This window comes from Littorina saxatilis, linkage group LG8 (genome assembly GCF_037325665.1).
Source record: "Littorina saxatilis isolate snail1 linkage group LG8, US_GU_Lsax_2.0, whole genome shotgun sequence".
Taxonomy (NCBI): Eukaryota; Metazoa; Mollusca; class Gastropoda; order Littorinimorpha; family Littorinidae; genus Littorina; species Littorina saxatilis.
The window spans coordinates 7,428,547-7,453,325 of record NC_090252.1 but is presented as its reverse complement, the minus strand read 5'-3'; the positions used below and the strand labels follow the sequence as shown (position 1 = coordinate 7,453,325).

The 24,779-nt window shown below is 42.4% G+C and overlaps 2 long non-coding RNA genes across 3 annotated transcripts in view; both read left to right on the top strand.

Annotated features, from left to right (window-relative positions):
- LOC138972673 (uncharacterized) overlaps positions 1-9,445 on the top strand; it is a 42,581-nt gene extending 33,136 nt beyond the window's left edge. Inside the window, exon 6 of one of the 2 annotated variants that reach the window (XR_011457707.1) lies at positions 9,288-9,445. This is a non-coding gene — a long non-coding RNA (uncharacterized lncRNA). The remainder of the gene's footprint in view (positions 1-9,287) is intronic. The other variant, XR_011457706.1, reaches the window with a different exon arrangement.
- Positions 9,446-10,756: 1,311 nt separating this feature from the next.
- Positions 10,757-22,293, top strand: LOC138972667 (uncharacterized). The gene is made up of 2 exons (XR_011457705.1): positions 10,757-10,895; positions 20,554-22,293. It is a non-coding gene; the product is annotated as an uncharacterized lncRNA (long non-coding RNA).
- Positions 22,294-24,779: the final 2,486 nt, after the last annotated feature.

The window sequence follows — 24,779 nt, the reverse complement described above, 5'->3', positions numbered from 1 at the left end:
AGTTCTGTTTGTGATGGGGTCTAGCGGCTTTTGTCTGTCTGTATGTTCTGGCATTTGAGAAGCCACAGCAGATAATATAGGGCTAAGAAATAAGCTCTAAAATTCTCAATCCCGTTTGACAGGACTTCGCCTGCAGAGGTGATTGTGATGAACCGCCACGCTGTCTGTCTCTGTCTCGCGATTCACCCCGGCGAAGCCGGGTATTCCTCTAGTGTATATATATATATGTGTTTGGCCGGCCATCCGTCTGTTGACAAAAAACTTAACGTTGAGGTTATCTGAGATGTTTTTCAAGCTAGACTTCTGAAACTTTGCACACTTTTAGGGTTTGATAATCTCACGAAGTGACCCTAGTTTGGTCGACCCTCGTCAAATTTTCTGGTCACAGCCGGGTCATGTTTGTTTAATAAAGACTTAACGTTGAGGTTATCTCGGATGTTTTTCAAGCTAGATCTTTGAAACCTTTGAAACCTTGCACACTTTTAGGGTTTGATGATCTCCTGACTTGACCTAAGTTTGATTGACCCTTGTCAAGTTTTTCAAGCTAGGGCTTTGAAACTTTGAACACTTCAAGAGTTTGATAATCTGTCAACATGACCCTAGTTTGGGATCAAAGCGGGGTCATGTTCGTAAAAACTTTACATTGATATTTTCTCAGTTATTTTGGGAGCAAAAGCCTCCAAATTTCACACAATTGTAGGTGTTGATAATCAGCAGAGAAGACCAAATTTCAGTCACAGTATAAAAATGTTTGCTGGAGAAGATTTTCACCCCTAAAATATCCACTGAGCTATCAAGAAAATAAGTCATCAAGAAGTGATGTCATTGTTTGATTTGGTCACAGCTTAGTGTCTGGGCTTTTGTAAGTCTTGGCTAGACTATTGGTGATGACATCATGTTATGTAGAGGTTACATGCCGAGTCTCAGTGATTATTAAAAATAATGGTCGAAGTTAGCGGATCATGAAAAATGCGAGCTTCAGCGAGCTTTTTCATGACCGCGAACTGAGACCATTATTTTTAATAATCACTGAGACGAGGTGTGTAACCTCTTTATTCCCCCTTTCTTCAGTTATTCAAAGAAAACAGGAGTTTTTGTGCGAAAGTTTGATCGAATCCGAATCACTCAACCAGTCAACCTGCGCAGGCGATCGATTAATGCGCGGTTGTATAGTTCCGTGCAAATCATTCCATTCTGTTAACACTTCTTGTCAGTTTCCCTGTTTTAGACTAAAATCAAGTACACAGATAAGCTGTTATTCTGCTGTGGCGGTAAAGGCAGATATTGTGTGTTCTGTTTATGATTTAGTATCGCTAAAGATAATGTTCTTTCGTCAAATGGGACTAGCAGACGAACTTTTGCACCCGTGTTCCAACGTTAATTACTGTATGAAGTTCAGTTTTTTGGGGAAAATAGTGTATGAAACCGCTTTATGTTGTTTAAATTGATGAGATGTGTGCATTTGGTTGCGTGTGATCTGTTTATAAAATGAAATATTGTTGAAAACTGACCGTCGGATTGCAGTCAGTGTTGTCGAAGAAACTGCGTTAAAAGAAGGGGAACTACTCTTGTCGGCAAGAGTATGAGTTACTTGCCTTGGGAATTTGCTTGTGATGAACGGTGTGTGCACAGCAGATCTATATTCAGAAAACAACCGAACTCATGGATTTTATATGGAGATTCATGTGTTCAGGCCTGTAGTTGTTAATTTAAATGCGGTATGTTTGTATTGTTTGCTCCAGAGATGTATATTTCGTACGTATAGAGCGTTTTGAACTTTTCAGTCGCAAAAGTAGTACCAAAACAGAACAGCTTCTCAACCCATTGCACTATCGAGGATTCAGGCTGTTGCTGGCTCGTTATTTGTTTGGTTGCTGGGTCATTATCGAAAAATAACTAGCTCTACAAGTTTACAGAGGTAAAGAAGCAGAGGGGGGAATAAGATGTAATATTGTGTCAGAAATGAGGGGCAAGTGTCTGAGTATTACATATTTTGTCTAGGCTAGCCAAAACTAAATTTGGTCAAGAAAATTAGTAACAGCTATTGTGTTTACAGCGTAGCAATAGGGCCCGATATTTAGACGAGACAAGTATAATGCCGACGAGTCGAAGACCCTATTGCTACGATGAAAACACAATAGCGTTTATATAGCTATTCTGACATTAAATTCTGTGTTAAAATCATGTTTTTGTCAGCAACAAGTACCAGAATGGTCCATGTCGTTGATTGCAGACGACGGTTCCCTTTCCGCATGAAGCCAGGGAAATAACCGAACATTGAAAAACCCACGGACATGTATTACGGAGAAAACTCGAGATAACCGGATGTTTAGCATTACGTCAATATGCTAGAAATCATATGACGTCATGACGTATCATGCTTGCCCACGTAGATTGTATGTTCGAAAGTCTGACTTCTGTTGGGAATTCGCGTGCTGAAGACTGCGGTAAATCTGTAGATGATAAGAGAACAAGGATTGTCTCAGAAGAAACGACTAAATGTTTCAGACCGGTAACTTCATTTCAACATTGCACTATACAATGGACGTTCTATGTGACAGGAGAGTTTGCTGATTTTGTGTTAAACATTGGAGAGATCGTCTGCTAGAATCAGAGATAGGTCGCTTCAGATTGCAGCTTCTGGAAATTTGCAAGGTTTGTTAGGCAAACTGAAGAACTGAATTTTACACGTAATGTATGTCATGTACAGTAAGCAACAACAAAAGCACACACAAAGCAAATGGCATCATCTGTCGACTTGTCACATAAACAAACCTGGCGAGGTATGCTTGTACTTTATACACGTGGAAGAAACTGGAACCATGCGTCTTTGTTATTGCCAATATGCTTTTGGCAAAAATGGCCGACTTCCATAGCATTATGCTTTGATGATCGGAAAAGGCATGTGTGAGACCATCCAATCACAGCCCCCGAATTCCCCCACGTGTTCATCAGAATAGCTATATTAATTACTATGATTCTTGTAAAAAAAAAAAGTCTTTTGTTTTCTCTCAGAATTTGGTGGATGTTGAGTATGTCAGGCTAGTGATGGTGGTGGGTAGGAGATTGGGGGTTGTGCAAGTTTGAATATGTGAAATATTCTTAGGGTTGAATAACTAAATGGATTGATACAGGTTTTATAAGGTGTTCTCTTGAACAGTCTATTATGAAGCTTGAACACCTTTTTACATTATTTTAGTCAAGTTTTGACTAAATGTTTTAACATAGAGGGGGAATCGAGACGAGGGTCGTGGTGTATGTGTGTCTGTGTGTGTGTGTGTGTGTCTGTCTGTCTGTTTGTGTGTGCGTGTGTGTGTGTGTAGAGCGATACAGAGTAAACTACTGGACCGATCTTTATGAAATTTTACATGAGAGTTCCTGGGTATGATATCCCCAGACGTTTTCATTTTTGAGTCACTTGAGAAAAAGTGACTCTATGTAATCGGTCAGTGTTAGTCTGTCCGGCCGGCCGGCCGGCCGTCCGTCCGGCCGGCCGTCCGGCCGGCCGTCCGTAGACACCACCTTAACGTTGGACTTTTCTCGGAAACTATCAAAGCGATCGGGCTCATATTTTGTTTAGTGGTGACCTCCAATGACCTCTACACTTTAACGATGGTTTCGTTGACCTTTGACCTTTTTCAAGGTCACAGGTCAGCGTCAAAGGAAAAATTAGACATTTTATATCTTTGACAAAGTTCATCGGATGTGATTGAAACTTTGTAGGATTATTCTTTACATCAAAGTATTTACATCTGTAGCCTTTTACGAACGTTATCAGAAAAACAAGGGAGATAACTAGCCTTTTCTGTTCGGCAACACACAACTTAACGTTGGGCTTTTCTCGGAAACTATAAAAGTGACCGGGCTCAAATTTTATGTGAACGTGACTCATTGTGTTGTGAATAGCAATTTCTTCCTGTCCATCTGATGCCTCATATAATATTCAGAACTGCGAAAGTGACTCGATCGAGCGTTTGCTCTTCTTGTTTAGATAAATGTCTTTGATGACGTCATATCCGGCTTTTTGTAAAAGTTGAGGCGGCACTGTCACACCCTCATTTTTCAATCAAATTGATTGAAATTTTGGCCAAGCAATCTTCGACGAAGGCCGGACTTTGGTATTGCATTTCAGCTTGGAGGCTTAAAAATTAATTAATGACTTTGGTCATTAAAAATCTAAAAATTGTAATTAAAATTATTTTTTTATAAAATGATCCAAAATTACTGATCCCATAGAGCAGGTTAAATCACACAAGGTATTAGGAATCGTAGTTCACCAGGAGCTTCGGTGGAATGTACATATCAATAATATTTGCAAAAAGCTCTCCAAAAATCTGTATCTTTTATCCAGATTAAAACCATTTGTAGAAGCGGAAGGTCTAAAAATGTTTTTTGTGGCACACTGCCAATCTTTTATCAATTATGCTTCTACGGTATGGTGCGGTGCGAGCGAAAATCTGCTTAAAAAATTAAATTCCCTGCACAGAAGAGGGGCAAAGCTAATTGTTACTTCTTCTTCTTCTGCGTTCGACGGTTGTGTCTAGGGTGCTAATTGTTACTAACCCGTACCTGTCAATGTCAGAAAAGCTTAAAGCTGCTAGTTTACTTTCATTGCAGGAGCAGTTTGACTATAACATTGCAGTGTTAATGTACAAGGCACTCCATGGGCTAGCACCACCATACTTGAATGCATTCATAACCGAGGCTCCTGAGAGATACGGATCAGATAAATATCTACTACCAAGGACCCGTGTAGATCTATATAAAACTAGTTTTGCCTTTTCTGGGCCGTCAAGGTGGAACTCTCTTCCTTCGAATGTTAAAACTAGCAAATCTGTAAATATTTTTAAATCTTCTCTTAAAAAACATCTAAACTGTTCTCTGTAAGTACACACCCGCGGTGACATAATTATGTGAATCTTACAGTTCTGTCTAATGTATACTATATTAATATTACTATATAATTTTATTCACGTCATATTACATATTCATAGCCTATAGTATTCATATTGTTTTACATCGTATATTAGATTTTGTGTTTCGTGTGGCCGTGGTGCTTATGCTTATTTACTGTACATGTACATGTTATGCCAATATGAATTCATTATATTATGTTGTTTATGTGCGTGCGGATGTGTTAGTGTGAATGTAAAGGGCACGTTGTAAGATTAGGCCCTTGGCTTAAAATGTTTACCCTTTATGTCAATATAATGTTCTGAGTCTGAGTCTGAGTCTCTCTCTCTCTCTCTCTCTCTCTCTCTCTCTCTCTCTCTCTCTCTCTCTCTCTCTCTCTCTCTCTCTCTCTCTCTCTCTCTCTCACGGTTCTGTGTAGATGGCTGTCTGTGTAAAAATTAGGGAGTATCGTCCCTTGATCCCACTCGCGATACTCGTTGAACATGCCTTTGACCATGCAGTCGCTTCAGCCAGCGAAATATCTCGACTCCGCTCTTTAAATCCATGCAGAATGTGCGTATCATATGAAGTATTTATTTTCTCAATATTGACACATGTAGGCCTGTACCTATACGTGATATTGACTTTGACACCACAAAATATTTCAGTCGTATGTTGAAAAAAGTAGTCCATCTGTAAACTCTGAATATGCAGATGACCTCTATAAATTATTCCGCAATTGTACTCTGAAATCAAAGACAATGACCAATGACAGTTGAGATCGAAACTCGGTTGTGATGGGATATCCATATGGTTGTGATGGAATATTCAGAATAATCACCTCCTCAGCTAACAGAGACAAAGAGGCAGGTCATGGGATAAATATAGACCAAGCTGCGGAGGATCTTACCCCGTCAAATTTCACTGTTGATCTTTGTACCCATCGTGAGTCTAAACTAAGCTAAGCTAAAACTTAACAAGAGGCGAAGCCTTCAAGGCTCACGTAAGAAATAGACAAACAGTAAGGCCAAAAAAAAAAATAGGTGTGGTTACGGTAACATAGCCAAAAAAAATAGGGTAGGTAGGTAGGCAATCACTTTTTTTTTTTTGTTAACTTTTTTTTTCTAATGTGTACAAATTAAACCTACTTGACAGGGAAATAAGTGTGCGACTCGGGCGCTTTCGCTTTCATTGCGTTTTTTGCACTCGTTTTTTTTTTTTTTTTTTTTTTTTTTTTTGACAAATGTAATAAAAAGTTATAGGATCGACCCCTAAAAATAGGGTAGGTCGGGTTACCGTAACCACACCTATTTTTTTTTTAGGCCTAACACAAACTCAATCACTCCGTCACACATACACACCCACACACACAGTAAGCTTAGGTGACACTGTGCAAGAAAGAGAGACACTAGATCTAGATCTGTCTGTCTGCATGTAGCCTACTTACAGGGACACGACTGCCAAATAGTCACTACTCGGCCCGCTCAAAATAACAATGACCGAGACCACACACACCACGCGAGAGAGAAAGACTACAGGGAGGCATGCCGTCATGATGCATTAATTGACGTCAAACACTTTTGACCGTGACGTAATCTTATGCGAGCTTTATCCATAGTCTTGGATAACCACTCACACATAGACTCGGAAATGTTAAAGTTTCTACCACAGACATACACACACACGCACGCACACACACACACACACACACACACGCACAAACGCACAGACAGACAAAGTTACGATCGCATAGGCTACACTTCGTGAGCCAAAAATGGAAAGCAGTATGCACAAGTAGTTAGACTTTGACAAGCAAGAAGATGTAAGCCCTTCTGTTGACCGTGCTTTGTGTTATTCTATCATTTTTAACGTGATGGACAGTATTTCTGACCTGTCTTGGTGAAATTTCTTCTCTTATGTAGTACATGAGAGTATAAATGGTAAGAAAACTGGCTGATCCAATGCAAAAAAAAAGTACCGGTCAGTATGATAATACTTCAATGCAAGAAAGTCTGGTTATCTACTATTTAAAGACATTAATTTGGAGACACCTACCATGTGGTTGGTCTTGCGGGGGACATAATCGTGTGTAACGCCTGCGGTGGACACAACTTAGGTGTTCCACGATCCAGGGCGTGATCTAAGTGCAGACCTGCTAGTGCCTTATCCCCCTGCGTGTGTACACACAAGCACAAGAGTAAGTGCGCACAGAAAAGATTCTATAAACCATGTCAGAGATCGGTGGGTTATAGAAACACAAAAATACCCAGCATGCTTCCCCTGAAATTGGCATATGGCAGGGTAAAAACGGCCATACACGTACAAATCCACGGGTACTAAAAACATGAGTGAACATGGGAGTTTCAGCCCATGAAAAAAAGAAGGATAAGCTTAAAGCTGCTTTATTTTTGTACCTCTAGTTCAACCTTTTTGTGAACAGTAGCAAAGAAGAACCCAGTTATTTAAAAAATAGTGTATAAAACCTGAGTTTTGGTATGAGACTTGCACAAGAACCACCACTGAATAAATGTTTAAAAAATAACAAAAATATATGAGTTCAAGGACAATACCTGATTTCAATCTGTTATTTGTTAATGCTTGACTGCATTTTTGACTCACATGCGAAGCAAAAGTGAGTATGTACTCACCCGAGTCGTCCGGCCGGCCGGAAAACTTTAACGTTGGATATTTCTTGGACACTATTCAGTCTATCAGTACCAAATTTGGCAAGATGGTGTATGATGACAAGGCCCCAAAAAACATACATAGCATCTTGACCTTGCTTCAAGGTCAAGGTCGCAGGGGCCATAAATGTTGTCTAAAAACAGCTATTTTTCACATTTTTCCCATTTTCTCTGAAGTTTTTGAGATTGAATACCTCACCTATATATGATATATAGGGCAAAGTAAGCCCCATCTTTTGATACCAGTTTGGTTTACCTTGCTTCAAGGTCAAGGTCACAGGAGCTCTTCAAAGTTGGATTGTATACATATTTTGAAGTGACCTTGACCCTGAACTATGGAAGATAACTGTTTCAAACTTAAAAATTATGTGGGGCACATGTTATGCTTTCATCATGAGACACATTTGGTCACATATGATCAAGGTCAAGGTCACTTTGACCCTTATGAAATGTGACCAAAATAAGGTAGTGAACCACTAAAAGTGACCATATCTCATGGTAGAAAGAGCCAATAAGCACCATTGTACTTCCTATGTCTTGAATTAACAGCTTTGTGTTGCATGACCTTGGATGACCTTGGGTCAAGGTCACATGTATTTTGGTAGGAAAAATGTGTAAAGCAGTTCTTAGTGTATGATGTCATTGCTAGGTTTAGTTATTTGACCTTGACCCTGAAGGTCAAGGTCATGTCAAGGTCAAGCATGTGAGTCGTATGGGCTTTGCCCTTCTTGTTTTGTTGGACGTCTTCTTCTTCTTCTTCGGCGTTCCAGTGTTGGACGTCAATTGGCCTCGTTACTTATTTTTAGTCTACATCCTGTTCTCGGAGGTATAATCCAGCCTTATAAGCTTCAGTCACACACACGATTCAATAGTTGAGATTCAGTCGCGCGATTCAATCTTGAGCCGATCGCACATTACATCATAGGCCATTGAACCGTCACACGATGAACAATAGACGAACGATTGACGAACGATAACTCCACGCGAGCGGGGCGGAAGTGACGTGTCACAGTGAACACGGCAAAAGCGCTTTGCGAGAGCAGACGCTAATGTTCGAACATTGCTCTGGTCCTTTCTGAAAAATACCTTTCAGCATTTCGCCTTTGCGAGAAATAAAGTTTCCAGACATTGCAATTAATGTTTCCTGACCGCTGTCCATGCCTAAAACGTCTCCTTTATATCTGAGTAAGAAACTGTTCTTCCAAAAAGTTTTGAATCGACGAAGAGACGCTGTCCGCCATTATTTTACGTCACGCCGTGAAGGCTGCAACAATGCGTTCTGATTGGCTCTGCCCCTGCGATTGACTGACGACTGGTATGCAGGAATAGAACAAGTTCTAAAGCTCAAAGCTACGAGGGAATCGCATGAGACTGAGTCGCAGACTTTTCGTAGCTATTTTCCATGACTCAGTCGCCCGTGTGACAGGGTAAATCTCTTGATTGAATCGCGTGTGTGACTGCCCTCTTAGAGAGATGGGAGCTTAGGTTTTTACTAAAATGACAATTTTTAGAAAAGAGGGTGTGACATCCTAAATTCGCAACATCAAAAAAGTTCTCTCTCTCTCTCTCTCTCTCTCTCTCTCTCTCTCTCTCTCTCTCTCTCTCTCTCTCTCTCTCTCTCTCTCTCTCTCTCTCTCTCTCTCTCTCTCTCTCTCTCTCTCTCTCTCTCTCGTTGTGATGTGACCAATGTCAAAATTTGTTTACCAACAGATGTAAAAAAAACCATGCTAACAAATCTGACTCTGGTGAAAATGGGGAAGGAACGTCTTTGACCAGGTAAAGTATGCAATGGCCAGCCATCCGTCTGTTGACAACAAACTTAACGTTGAGGTTATCTCGAATGTTTTTCAAGCTAGACCTCTGAAACTTTGCACACTTTTAGGGTTTGATGATCTCACATAGTGACCCGAGTTTGGTTGACCCTCGTCAAATTTTGGGGTCTCAGCGGGGTCATGGTTGTTCAATAAAAGCTTAATGTTGAGGTTATCTCGGATGGTTTGGGGTTTGATAATCTCCCGACTTGACCTAAGTTTGCTTGACCCTCGTCAAGTTTTGGGGTCACAGGGGGTCATTTTCGATTGATAATAACTTAACATTGACGTTATCTCAGGTGTTTTTGAAGCAAGGGCTTTGAAATTTTGAACACTGCAAGAGTTTGATAATCTGTCAACATGACGTACCTAGTTTGGGTTACCCCGTCGCATTTTGGGGTCAAATCGGGGTCATGTTCATAAAAACTTTACATTGATATTTTCTCAGTTATTTCTCAGAAATGTACGAATTTGAGGACAAATACCTGATTTCCATCTGTTATTTGTTAATGTGACTGCATTTTTGAGTCACTTGAGAAAAAGTGACTCTATGTAATCGGTCAGTGTTAGTCTGTCCGGCCGGCCGTCCGTAGACACTACCTTAACGTTGGACTTTTCTCGGAAACTATCAAAGCGATCGGGCTCATATTTTGTTTAGTCGTGACCTCCAATGACCTCTACACTTTAACGATGGTTTCGTTGACCTTTGACCTTTTTCAAGGTCACAGGTCAGCGTCAAAGGAAAAATTAGACATTTTATATCTTTGACAAAGTTCATCGGATGTGATTGAAACTTTGTAGGATTATTCTTTACATCAAAGTATTTACATCTGTAGCCTTTTACGAACGTTATCAGAAAAACAAGGGAGATAACTAGCCTTTTCTGTTCGGCAACACACAACTTAACGTTGGGCTTTTCTCGGAAACTATAAAAGTGACCGGGCTCAAATTTTATGTGAACGTGACTCATTGTGTTGTGAATAGCAATTTCTTCCTGTCCATCTGATGCCTCATATAATATTCAGAACTGCGAAAGTGACTCGATCGAGCGTTTGCTCTTCTTGTTTATAGGACACATCATTTAGCCTCGTTACTTATGTTAAGTCTACATCCTGTTCTCAGGGGTATAATCCAACCTTAAAGAGATGGGAGCTGTGTTTTTACTAAAATTATGTAATTTTGTAATTTTTAGAAAAGACGTGTGACATCCTAAATTCGCAACCTCAAAAAGTGCTCTCTCTCTCTCTCTCTCTCTCTCTCTCTCTCTCTCTCTCTCTCTCTCTCTCTCTCTCTCTCTCTCTCTCTCTCTCTCTCTCTCTCTCTCTCTCTCTCTCTCTCTCTCTCTCTCTCTCTCTCTCTCTCTCTCTCTCTCTCTCATTGTGATGTGACCAATGGCAAAATGTGTTTATCAACAGATCTGGAGACCCCCGTGCTAACGGAATTGACTCTCCTGAAGAATGTCGGAATGGCAATCAGGCGATTTGAGAGCCAGCTGAAGTATGCAATGGTATGTAAATGAGTACCGTACTTTCCGGGTGACAAGGCGCTTCGTTATCTAAGACGCACCCCCTTCTTTTTAAAAAGAATTGTAATCCAGTCACCCATTGGACGCAGGGGGCCGATAGGGCGCACCAAAATGACCCAGTTTTTGCCATGAGAGGTGGTTCCCCTGTCATATCTGAGAGAGGAAACACTTCCTGCATCGGGGTCAGTGACCGAGTTTAACAGAGTGGAAATCTGTGTGTGCGGCCAGATCAAAGGCAGGGCAGTACCTAGTAGCTGAAACATGCATTATCACAAGTTGTTTGACTGGTACTCAAGCGGTCTCTTTGATTTTTTTCGTATTTCATACACGGATTAGGCGCTTCGTTATACAAGACGCAGGGGTCGAACTCGAGGAAAAAAGTCGCGCCTTATGACCCGGAAAGTACGGTATATTTTGTACAATAATGCCACCAAATTTCATCTTTTAATCATTATCCTGCTCCACGGTGGAGACACGTTATGCCAAGTATATGTACCCAGACGGTTGTTACGCCCGATTTTGTACCCAGACGGCGAAAGCAATGTGAAGGTATGCTTGCTAGAATGTTATTACATAAAAAAATTAGAAGCGTACTAAAAGCAGATTAGTTCAGTTATGGTTGTGAAGGTTTTCTGCATTTAGCTGTGTTTAGGCGTGTTGTTTAAGTTCAATCACTCAAGAAAACTTGATTTCAGCTAAAATGTGACTACGTTAGAGAGAAAAGTGGTAACAACACTACAGAATCGCAGTCCATTGGATTGATTGATAGCTACAAAAACTGATTTTTTAGACTCTCTTAAACTACATGGAAAAAGGGCATAATGATGTATCGTGAAGAAGTATGAGAACAAAATAAAAGGGTACCTAATGTGCTTAGCCTTACGCGCCCCAGACTTGTCCATCTTCCCCTGTTATGGGCCCCATGCATTGAAACTTTTCTCTAACCTCCATTTTCATGCATTGTTTTCTTGATCTGAAGTCAAATGTGCTAGCTTTTGTGACAACTGTGAGAGGTTTGCGTTTTAGTCAAGTAACTCAGGCTTGTTCTTTCTTTGTTACAGTTTAACAATAGATTTATGATGCTACTCCTGTCACTCTGATCATGAGCTCTTTGAAAATGTCATTAACCACGCTGTTAATGCCCATAGTGACAACGGACTTACAATACGGGTTCTCACACTATATTCAGAAAGGGAAAAGATCGTACATACAGACAGATTTTAAAGTGGTCCCATCAATTCTTCAAAAGCAAGGTAAAACTATTATTGGGAAAGAAAACACAAAAAATGAAATCGTGTTTGATGCAAACAAAATACAATTTCTAGCGATTTCAAGTGAAGAAGTAGAGGTGTTTGTGTGTGTGTGTGTGTGTCAGGTGGTACAAATTAAAGGAGATCTTGGTCAGAGCAAATGAGATATTCTACATTACCAATAAAACCATTGGCATTGCTCAATTAGCAGCCTAGTTGCACATTGGAAGAATAGACCCAGACATTTCTACAAAACATATACTTCAGCTCTGACAGACTAGGACATCTTTTCAAGCTACGCTCAGGTTGTTGTTAGCCCACTGCCTTTTAGGCAGTCTTATACCCTAGTCACTGTCTTTGTCTTTGTTCCCGGCTGATATTCGGTGAGATCTTTCCAATTTTTCCATTGAAATTGTTCGTTTGCCACAGCGGAGACATACTTAGTCTCTGGACACAGTCAGTCTTTGTTTACGTTTTACGTTTTTTACTTCAAGACTAACGCCATTATGGCAGACTGTGGGAAGAAGAATTCTAGTGCTAGACAGGTAGCTAATGCAGAGTCTCCTTCCAAGAAAGCGGCTAAGAAAGCCAAGGTTTCCAAAACTACAGTGAGCGTTTACGAACCAGTTTCGCAAAATTCATTCACAGATCAAATCACAGACCTTAAAAGAACTGTAATGCCGGCTCTGAAACAAGAGTGTACGACAGCTCCGGTTAAGGCTACTAAAGCGACAGATAAGGAAGATCTTTCGTCGATGTTTGCGTCCTTTTGCGAACAAATGAAATGTATGTTTACAGCACAACTGCAGTCGGCGAGCGCTCATCTGCTCTCCCTCCATTCAGGGGCCAAACAAGCTTGCGCGCAGGCAAGCGTTAGGGCAACTCCGTCAGCCACTGTGACGTCGGCTGACGTTCATACGGCACATTCTTCTGGTGAAGACGGAGGTTTACTCACACCATGCTCCCGTATTTGACAGCTTCATGGAAGGTACTGCAACAGTCCCAAAGGGAAGCACGCAAGCGCCGGCGTCAGCACAGCTTTTCCTTCTTCCGCCCGGTGTCGGGCAGGAAGCTGTCACAAGACAAGTAGATTGCTCTGCATCGTACCGTCAGGGGCTTGGACTTAGTACGGGTGGCAAGCAAGTGCCGGGACGATCCACGAAGGAAGTGGTACCGGCACAGCAGACCACACTTCCTCAGAAGCAGGAAGCCGTCACAAGACGAGTAGACTGCTCGGCATTGTACCGTCAGGGGCTTGTTCTTAGTACGGGAGACACGCGAGCGCCAATACGATCGGATGCGGTATCGGCACAGCTGTCCACACATCCGCCCGGCGGGCAGGAAGTTTCCTCAAGAGAGGATGCTAGTAGAGGCTATGCCTCATGCTCCCTCGTTTCCGGTTGACACCGCCTATGACGATACTAGTCAATACGGTGGTGAATTTCCGGTAGGTACTTCCGTACCAGAGGAACAGTCGGAATGCTTCCGTTATGGAGGAAGACCCCAATTTCCGGATACCAGCTAAGCTATCCCATGCACTGGCAATGGCAGCACAGGTGGCTTCGAGGTATTTCGAGGAAGGAGTGGTTTCAGCGGCAAGTGCTACCGCACCACCACCTTCCGCGGTCGGAGATTTCAGATCGGCACAGGAAGATACACAAACTTTTAAGTTTCGTGAATCTCCTTCAGTGGCTTTCGAAATGTCGAAGATTTTAGCTAAACCTTTCTCTCGTGGGAATGTGCCGAGTGATACAGTGCCTCTTCTAGCAGCGCACGCTGCACAGTCGGCCTCTCATGTCAGGCATGTTCCTGCACGGAGGTTTACTCTGAACGCTCAACCACACAATCTCAGACACCTACGCTCTACCAAGAGTCCTCTCTGTTAGCATTGGAAGAGACAGGGAGATATAACTTGGAGTTAGCGTCTCTTTCTGAAACACTCCTCAGGTCTCTCTCCCGATCCATCGCCACGTCTCTTGATCCGTTCGAGTTCCAGAGTGACGCGAGCGAAACGGACGTTAAGATGGCGCTGCTCGCTACTTTGGCCAAAGTTTCAGCCGAGCATATGCGTCTCTCTGCACATCTCTGTGCACGTGCAGTGCACACACGCAGGTCTGCGTTTCTATCTGCGTCTAGGATTCAGGATAAAGCCACGATCGAGGCTCTCAAATTATCCCCTTTCACGGAGGGTTCCTTGTTAGGTCAGCCGTCGCTTGACGCGCTCCACAAGGAAACTCAAGACGAGCGGGATTTAGCTATAGCCAAGCTAGCTCATCACGGGTTTCCCAAGCCTCTTCGGCGAATAGGGGCAAGTCGTCGCAATCTAGCTCTTCGTCAAGAGGGAGAGGCAGAGGCACGCCGTACCCTAAGAAGCTGTCTTTCGGCAATTCTAGGGGTTCAGGACGCAAGCCAAACCCCCAATGATGCGCCCCAGAACCACTAGCCCACGCAACCACTACGCCTTTGGTTGCGGGCTGCCCTTCACGGGCGCTTTCACACTGGTTACTAAAGGTAAACAGTCAGTGGATAGTGGGCATAGTGCGTTTGGGGTTCAGGCTGCTCTGGAAGGAGGGGAAGGCTCCCTTAACCAGAGCTCCACCGTTGTTCAGGTTCCCTGCCAGTCCGGAAGCGAAGACAGCAATTCAAGCAGAAATCTTGTCACTGCTACTCAAAGAGGCAATAGACGAAGTCACCGACCACAACTCCCCAGGTTTCTATGGGAGAATTTTCGTGGTACCGAAGGCTTCCGGGTGCTGGCGCCCTGTTCTAGACTTATCTCCTCTGAACAAGTTTTTGAGACAAATCAAGTTCACGATGGAGACACCCGCGTCAGTCAGAGATGCACTCAGACCAGGAAACTGGGTGACGTCGATAGATCTGACGGACGCATACTTTTACATACTCATCCACCCTTTGGACAGGAAGTGGCTGAGATTTTGGTGAGGGGAGAAGATGTTTCAATTCAGGGCTCTTCCCTTCGGCCTATCTCTTGCACCCTGGATTTTCACGATGGTAGTATGCCAACTCTGCGCCATAGTAGCAGGGTGTACGCCTCAGAGCATACCTCGACGACTGGCTGATCCTCCATCAGGATCGAGAGGCGTGCAGAGCGCACACACAGTTCGTTCTACTTCAAGCGAACGAATTGGGCTTCTCCATAAACCATACCAAATCGGAACTTACGCCATCCCAGACTTTCATGTACCTGGGAATGAGCTTCGATACGGTAAAGTGGTCAGTCCGCCCCTCGCAGAGGAGGGTAGACAAACTACAAAATCTAGTGAAATCCTTACTGTCACAGAAGCGAGCATCGGTCAAGGTGCTAGCATCAGTTCTTGGTCAAATGGAATCCATGGTCACACTTGTCCCTTTGGGGAGAGTACACAAGAGGCCGTTCCAGGCAGCTCTGAATTCGATTTGGAACCCCTCCTCCCAGGGCTGGCAGGTTTCTCTTCCAATAGAAGGCTGGTTTCAGCAGACCACAGAGCAGTGGTTACAGACAAGGATTTCACAGGGAGTCCTCATCACTCCTCCTCCCCCAGAGGACGATCTTTTCACAGACGCCTCCCTATCAGGCTGGGGGGCTCATCTCTCTCACCACACAGCCTCAGGCACGTGGACAACAAGTCCAGCCCTCTCACACATCAACGTGCTCGAGTTAGAGGCCGTAGCCCACGGGCTACAGAGTTTCTTATCCCCAAGTGGCAGGCAAGCATGTTCGTCGGCACACAGACAATACAACAGTAAGCAGCCTATATAAACAAACAGGGCGGTTCTCGCTCACGCACGCTGTCACTCAGAACTTGCCAAATACTGAAGTGGTGTCACCAGCACCAGATCATGTTATCAGCAAAACATCTGCCAGGAAAACTGAACGTTCTGGCAGACTCACTTAGCAGATCCTCGAGCGTCCTCCACACAGAGTGGACGATCACTCACCACGCACTACAGCGCCTTTGGGCGCAGGTAGACAAACCACTGATTGATCTTTTTGCAACTCGGTTCTCAAAGAGATTGCCGGTGTTCATATCCCCGTTTCCAGACCCGGAAGCTTGGAAAGTAAATGCCCTGGAGGTAAACTGGTCAGGCCTTACGGCATACGCCTTCCCACCATTCCAACTTCTAGGAAAAGTGCTGAGGAAAGCAGAGATAAATCGTCCTTCCATCATTCTAGTCGCCCCAATGTGGACGAGTCAGCACTGGTTTCCAGACCTTCTCCGCCTAGCAGAAGGTTCGCCCATTCCCTTAAACCTAAAAAAGGGAGAACTACTGCAGCCACGCACGGGCATTCCTCACGAGAACCCACAGTCACTACGCCTTCATGGCTGGACTCAGACTGTGAGGAGCTCCCTCCAGCGTTCGGGCGCATCGAACATGACTTTGGACTTGGTTCAGAAAGCGCACAGAGAGTCTACAAGCTCAGTATACGCTTCTCACTGGTCCGCTTGGGTAAAATGGTGTTCAGAGCACCAGGTTAATTCAGTCTCTTCGCGTTCAATGCAGGTAGCTAACCACCTTTCCTGGTTAGCATCTCAGGGCAGCTCTCCTTCATCACTCAGAGTTAGGAGATCAGCTATTGCAGCTACTGAGACAATTAGGCCATATCATCAACCTCAGTGGTGTGATAGCCAGTGTCCTGAAGGGCGCCTCGATAGGTTTTGCTAGAACTAGAGCCCCAGTTCCAGCATGGGATCTCTTCCTCATTCTAGAATTCCTAAGATCGCAGGATTTTGAACCCTTACCATTATCAAGCCTAGTTAATCTTACTCATAAGACACTCTTGCTTATTCTGTTGGCCACCGCAAGGAGATCTCGAGGCAGTGAAATTCATGCACTTTCAGGCTTACCTAGGGACATCTCTTTTGAAAAGGACTGTTCTATCACTTTAAGTTTTAGGCCGGAATTCATAGCCAAAAACCAGAAGCCTGGTCAAACATCACCCATAATCAGATTTATTCCTCTCAGCCAAATTCTCGCACCAGGCGACCCTGATATGACTAACTGCCCAGTTCGAGCTCTCAGCATTTATCTGTCCCGCACGGCATCTATCAGATCCAAAGAGCAGAAGCTACTTTTCATATCTCTGAATACGGCTAGGGACAAAGACATATCGAAGGTAACCTTGGCTAGATGGGTCTCAATGCTGATCAAACAAGCGTATGAGTGGTAGCACAAACAAGAAGGGGGGGGGGGGGGCATTCAGTTCTCCCTCTAACGTCTGCAAGAACGCACGAGGCAAGAGCATTGGCGTCTTCTTTAGCTGTGCTAAAATCAGGAAAACTATCTGAAGTCCTTGAATCTGCCTACTGGAGATCTGAGGATGTTTTCATTAACTACTACCTGCGTGACATTTCCAGTTCTCGGCAGGATGGTACCAATGCGCTACCAGTAATGGTAGCAGCTGGGCAATTATTGCCTAACTCATAAGGTGAGCATTCCCACTGCCTTAATTAGCAATCTGCTATGTGAGATGGGATAAGATATGTAATTTAATCAAAAATTTTAATAATAAATTTTCATTTGATTAATATACTTACCCATAGTAAATTCCCTCCCGCCTACTCCGCTATAGATTCCCTAAAAAAAAAAAAGAGAACGCTTCAGGCGGAATGACAATATGGTGGCGAGAGCACGCGTGCGAAATGCGTGCAAGAAGGTAGCTTCTACCTGGCTATGACCTTGATGGGTCAAGGCCGTCTTTTTTAGGGTTACTTCCCCTGTTACCAGGGTAAGCGTAGTTCAGTATCCTAGCAACCAACTGAAGTAAATTGCTATATGTGAGTTGGGTAAGTATATTAATCAAATGAAAATGTATTATTAAAATTTTCTAATTAAAAACGAAAATCATTGCTTAATCAGCATCTTAGTTGCATATTGGAAGTGTAGAAACAATATTTTCTACAGAATGAAAAAAATAGAACGCTCAATCGTAAGGCTCCTATTAAAAAACAAAACTTTCGTAAATTGAAGTGTAGTGGCCCTCAAAGAATTAACGTAAACATCTACTCAAAATATTTTCCCAGATGCCTGATGACGAATTTGCTCGCGAAAACACCTCTCACAGCTGTAGCATGTTTCCCCCTGGTGCCTTTTTTCATGATCAAGCAGGTACTTGTTTTTTTTAAATGTCTTTCCACAAGAAGGCCAGGGACACTTGTGTTTTTCTGTGGTTTCTTTGTGACATACATCCCTCGACAATTTGTGACCTGCTACTGGCTTATGCTTTTCCACATACGTTGCACTTGTGTGGCTAGAGCTTGGTATGCACACTGTTGGAATGATTATACAAATCGCGTGGCCTTTCAAATGTTTTTGAGCACAGACCACAAAAATGTCTCTTCATGCTCTTTCCTGTGAATTTTTTTCTCTTGGGCGGAAAGATATCATTTTCTTACTGTACAATTTGCCACAATCAGAACACAGGAACATCTGAACAGTCCTCTTTGCCTTCGATGTTAATGATAATACTGGCGTTGGTTCAGTGTCAACCTCTTCTGTTGCGCAGATGTGGAGGAAGCTGTCAGCGATCAGACCTGAGATCTTCATTCCCCTGCTAAAAAACAACAACTCCGAACCCATGAAAAATAGACTGATTGAGATAGAGATAAAGTCCTTGGTACAACTCATGAGTGTGACTGCCTGTCATTTTTTCACCGATATTGTGTTTTCAGCGTAGCAATAGGGTCCGATATTTAGATGAGACAAGTATAATGCCGACGAGTCGAAGACGAGTCGCATTATACTTGTTAGAGTCTAAATATCGGACCCTATTGCTACGCTGAAAACACAATAGCAATTATATAGCTGTTCTGACCTTTATTTGTTGTTCCAAACTTACAAAATGACAGTTTTTGCGTCGATGCGTTGATCTCGGGTTTTGATAGCAGACGCCGTTTCTTATGCGCATTAGCTTTGCGCAGGCTATTCACTGACTTTGGAAAAAAACTCGATTTGACAACACAGCTGTTAAACAGCTTTTTATTGGTTCATTCGTATACAACAAAAAGAAGTTTGAGTTTTTTTAATTTTGAACAAGACTACTTATGAAGAAGACCAAAACACAACATCAACGGAAAACTAGAAACAACTGAAGAACTAGGATGCAACAAGGGGAGGAAAAGAGAACAGCTAATCCGTACAAAGCGAGCAGACCGTGCAGCGACGTTTCCAGTTTGGGTGAATGGCATTTATACTTGTCTCGTCATGAAGCGAATTTTTCAACCTGGGTTATAAACGACTACATGAATGTTAGTGCCATGGGTTGTACATCAATACTTCAGAGGGGAAGTGGGGTATTTAGTGTGGAGTTACGAGATAAGAAAAGCCGAATGCGAAAATTTGTGTCACTCGGCAACTGTGAACTAAGCTCACAGGAACACAAAAACGGCTGTTCCGTTTTACTCCCCTGTTTGTACTACATCTTTCGACTTTGGGCATTTTGTGGTGTTTAGGGACAGAAAATAATAGGTTTAGTCCTGTTTCATCGGGAAGTTAGCAGAAAAGGGTATGCTATCGACATTTGTAAAGCTGAAAAACATTCCCGGGAAGAATTTCAAGTCGTCAGTGTATGCTGTTGTCGATCAGTGAAACATCGTGTGGTACAGGTGGGTAAACCGGAACCATGCGTCTTTGTTATGGACAATATGCTTTTGGATATTGAGAAAAATGGCCGACTTCCGTAGCATTATGCTTTGATGATCGGAAGAGACCATCCAATCACAGCCCCCGAATTCCCCCACGTGTTCATCAGAATAGCTATATAAATGACTAAAGATGTCAGAGTAAAATGCGATGTGACTGCAGGGGTGCGTAACATCAGCTAAAAATATTTTTTCAGGGCCCGTAACAAGCTGATTCTGGGGACCGTAACACGACACACAAACATTCTTCTTTTCACCCCCTTTTTCTTTTGATTAGAAACATAAAATTACCTCTGATAGCTTTGTGTGATTTCTTCTTTGTTTCCGTACATAATTTTAGTCTGTAAGTAGCCTACATTTCATGTTTTCCGATGAACGGGTCAATGCACTAAATACACGAGTGAAAGACATGTTATTTTTGATTTTCTCACCTGCAAAACAAGATCTATCTCGGTTTAAAAAATACTACCAAGTGGCAGAGGCATTTAGTAGTTTGTGTGTATATAGTTTGATGTCAACTTTGACGAAATGTCTGAGAAAATCCCATTTAGGTGAGCATACCCTCACGCCACGTCGATGCCCTGGGTACAATATTGGGCGTAACAACCGTCCGGGTACGTTTATTGGGCGTAACATGTCTCCACCGTGTACTCTCAGTACTCAAAATGTTAAATTGTTCACATTGTTTGTTCACATTGTCTGGCACGTCATTGCAAAATAATGAAATATTTTTCAACTTTATTTCACAAGGTGTCTTCAGCTCCGCCATGGCTGGTCCCAAGACCCTGGTGTGATAGGTGGAGCAGTATTATTGGAATCATTAACTCTGTGCACTATTTAAAAAAACGAACCCCCCCTAAAAAAAAAAATCAAAAACGACTCGGAGGGGAGAGAATGAAAGGGATTAGGAAAACCCTGTACAGAGCTGACTCACCGATGAACCTCCTGCTGCTAAAAAGCAAAAAGGTGAAGAACAAGAACATCAGAACAGGCAGCCAAACAATGAGTTAGCTGATGTCGGTGTAACATCAGCACACATTTTTTTGTATTGATGATCCCCCCCCAACAAAGCAGCTTAACTCTCAAAGGATCACTACATAGTCCGGATGGCGTGGGTCTTGTACAGCCAATACCTTTTATTTTGAGTCCTTGTAAAGTAGGGTCGCGCACAACCCACATCATCCAGAATGTAGTCCAAATCATGATCCAGCGAAGGTTAAGCTGCTTTGCAGGACTTTGTGGAGTTGTCCTGTGCCTCAAAATAACACCTTTTGGTGTTGTTCTTTTATAATGCATTTATATGTAGTTAACTATCTTCTTCTTCATTCGTGGGCTGAAACTCCCACGTGCACTCGTGGTTTGCACGAGTGGAATTTTACGTGTATGACCGTTTTTTACCCCGCCATTTAGGCAGCCATACGCCGTTTTCGGAGGAAGCATGCTGGGTATTTTCGTGTTCTATAACCCACCGAACTCTGACATGGATTACAGGATCTTTTTCGTGCGCACTTGGTCTTGTGCTTGCGTGTACACACGGGGGTGTTCGGACACCGAGGAGAGTCTGCACACAAAGTTGACTCTGAGAAATAAATCTCTCGCCGAACGTGGGGACGAACTCACGCTGACAGCGGCCAACTGGATACAAATCCAGCCCGCTACCGACTGAGCTACATCCCCGCCCGTAGTTAACTATGATCATGATACAAACTTTCGTGCGTTTTGATCAGATAAAGTTGGCATATGTAGGCACTTTACAGCCTGTAAATTAAATGAGGATCACAGATGAATCTCTCTATCTCTCTCTCTCTCTCTCTCTTGAACACTCAGTTTTGAACACTGCCTTATGAGCATGTAAGTGAATAAGACATCGGCCTCCTAATAGGAAAGTCGTGAGTTTAATCCTGGCTGCAGCCGCCTGGTGGGTTAAGGATGGAGATTTTTCCGATCTCCCAGGTCAACTTATGTGCAGACCTGCTAGTGCCTTATCCCCCTTCGTTTGTACACTCAAGGACAAGACCAGGTGCGCATGGAAAAGATCCTGTAATCCTTGTCAGAGTTCAGTGAGTTATAGAAACACGAAAATACCCAGCATGTTTCCTCCGAAATCGGCGTATGGTGGGGTAAAAACTGTCCCACATGTAAAAATCTACCCGTGCAAAAACATGAGTGAACAAGGGAGTTTCGGCTCATGAACAAAGAAGAAGAAGAGAAGACCACTTCCTTATGATATACTATGTTTTTATATAATATGCTTGTTGTACATAAACTTATGTTTTACCATTAATTATGCTTTTTTGTAACTGCACAGGGAAAGAGAGAGACTGAATGTGTGTGTGAAAGGCTGTTTTGCACGCAGGTGCTGTAGCCCGTTTCTGAACACAGAGAATCGCTTTTTGTGTTTTTGAAACATAGTTTACATTTCATTAGGTTGCATGCTTCAGTTTCAACTCATTCTTATCCAACTCTCCATTTGGGTTTGAACAGTGCTTATCATCAAAAGTGGAACTGGAGTCTCTGTAAGTCTAAGTGGTGCTGAACTGTTTTTTGCATCTTGAAGTATATCTGTGCGATATGCTTTGTGTGTGTGTCCTTTCGAAAGCATTCACCCTTTGCTGCTGAGATTGGTTCATTAAAAACTTGTCATGTTTTGTCTGTGATCATTTAGGTGTTTTCTTTTTTTTAATTGATAAATAAATTTCTTCAATTTGTTTTTTAGCGGTACATGTATGCCATGATTTGTGAAAAACAGTATTTACTGGGTGCTGGCATCATACCATTTCAGTTTTTCTTCATGCTTTGCCAAAGTAGTGTGAGCAAGAGAGTGAAAGCAACAGGTTATAAAAGAGAGAGATTGACATATCAGTCCAATAGAGAAGAATTGTTGAAGGGTGAATGGATGGACAGTGTAGGTAAATAAGTTTGAAAAGTGTGTACCTTGCCTTGTAATTTAAAATAATACTGTCAAAATAAATGTAAATGGCTTGTTAAGTAGACATTAAACCATCAAAACATATGTATGGTATTGTTTGTATTTCATTGTATTCATTAATATTGTTTGCATTTTGATTTGCTTTCTTTAGCGCTAATCTTTTAGAATAATTTGATTGTGTGAGTGTGGTTGTCTTTGTGTGTGTGTGTGTGTGTTCAAGGACAGATTGTAAGTAAAGGCCTAGCCTTAAATCTTTATCCTTGTTAAATTCAGTTAACATAGAGGAATCAAGACGAGGGTCGTGATGTGTGTGTGTGTGTGTGTGTGTGTGTGTGTGTGTGTGTGTGTGTGTGTGTGTGTGTGTGTGTGTGTGTATATACATCGATTCAGAGAAAACTACTGGACCGATCTTCATGAAATTTGACATGAGAGTTCATGGGTATCCCCGGACATTATTTTTCATTTTTTTGGATAAATGTCTTTGATGACGTCATATCCGGCTTTTTGTAAAAGTTGAGGCCGCACTGTCACGCCCTCATTTTTCTATCAAATGGATTGAAATTTTGGTTAAGCAATCTTTGACGAAGGCCGGACTATGGTATTGCATTTCAGCCTTGATGGGTACAAATTAATTAATGAGTTTGGTCATTTAAAATCTGAAAATTGTAATTTAAATTATTTTTTTGTAATAATTGTTCCAAAACTAATTTCATCTTATTCTCCATCATTTTCTGATTCCAAAAACATATAAATATGTTACATTTGGATTAGGAAGCCACCTCTGAAAATTAAATGTATGAAAATTATGATAAAAATTAAATGTCCGGAATCCCTTTAAAAACTTCTTCTCATTCCTTGTGGGTTCCCGGTTCAAAAAACATATAGATATGATATATGTGAATAAAAAACATGCTCAGAAAGTTAAAAAGAACAGAAATACAGAAAAGCGTGCTATCCTGCTCAGCGTAACCACTACCGCGCTATTCTTGCTGGTCAATTTCACTGCCACGAGCAGTGGACTGACGATGCTACGAGTATACGGTCTTGGTGAGAGAATGCAGTGCGTTCAGTTTTATTCTGCGAGTACGACAGCTTGACTAGATGTTGTATTTTCGCCTTACGTGATTTGTTTAACCTTCACTAGATTACACTGTGGACTACACCGTCCGGATGACGTTTGTCTTGTGCAACCCATACCTTTCCAAAGAAAACGTTAAAAGTAGGGGTCATACACGACCCACACCATCCAAAAAGGATAAACAATTTACAATTCCTTACATACCGTATTTGACGGATTACAAGACGCACCGTTTTATAAGCCGCACCCCTGACTTTTAACAAAAAAATTGGGACGAGCCACGTATAGGCCGCGTCACTATATTAGCCGCCGTCAAAAAAATAATCAGATCGTGTTCAATCAATCAAAACAACCAGGCAAACGAAAGTACGGTATTTGGCGAAATCGGCTCCGAGAATAAACAAGTGAAACAAAGAAGAAAAGTGAAAAAGTTTGAAGAAAAATATCACACACACAATTTGTAACCAACACACACATGTAGTCCCGCCCAGAATAAGCTTTTTTGGGATGATTTACGACTTTTGCGCACATTTCAAGCAGACGAAAACACAACATGGCGGCTCTCGCTCCTCCAACTATCGCGAGACACAAAAAAACTAAATCTGGCTCGCGCGAGATCCTGATACATCCGGTGTTTCTCTGAACGCTATCTTGTCACGACGACTTGTTGACAAACGAAGATTCGCGAAAGAAAGAGAAAAGCGCCGAGTTGAGTAGAGAGCTAATAAAGTACTGGTAATCGCTAATCGAGCGAAATGAAAATCCGCTGCGACTTCCATTAGGTGAATGCTATTCAAGTTTAGGTAACGTTTTAGCCGCATCTTTTTATAAGCCGCAATGCGATTTTTTTTTTCAAAGTCGCGGCTTGTAGTCCGTCAAATACGGTAGTTCCTTATGGGTTGTTAACAACCCACATCATCCGGACTGTGAAGTTCAAATTACGTCATCCCTTATTTTTTTGTTTACCAA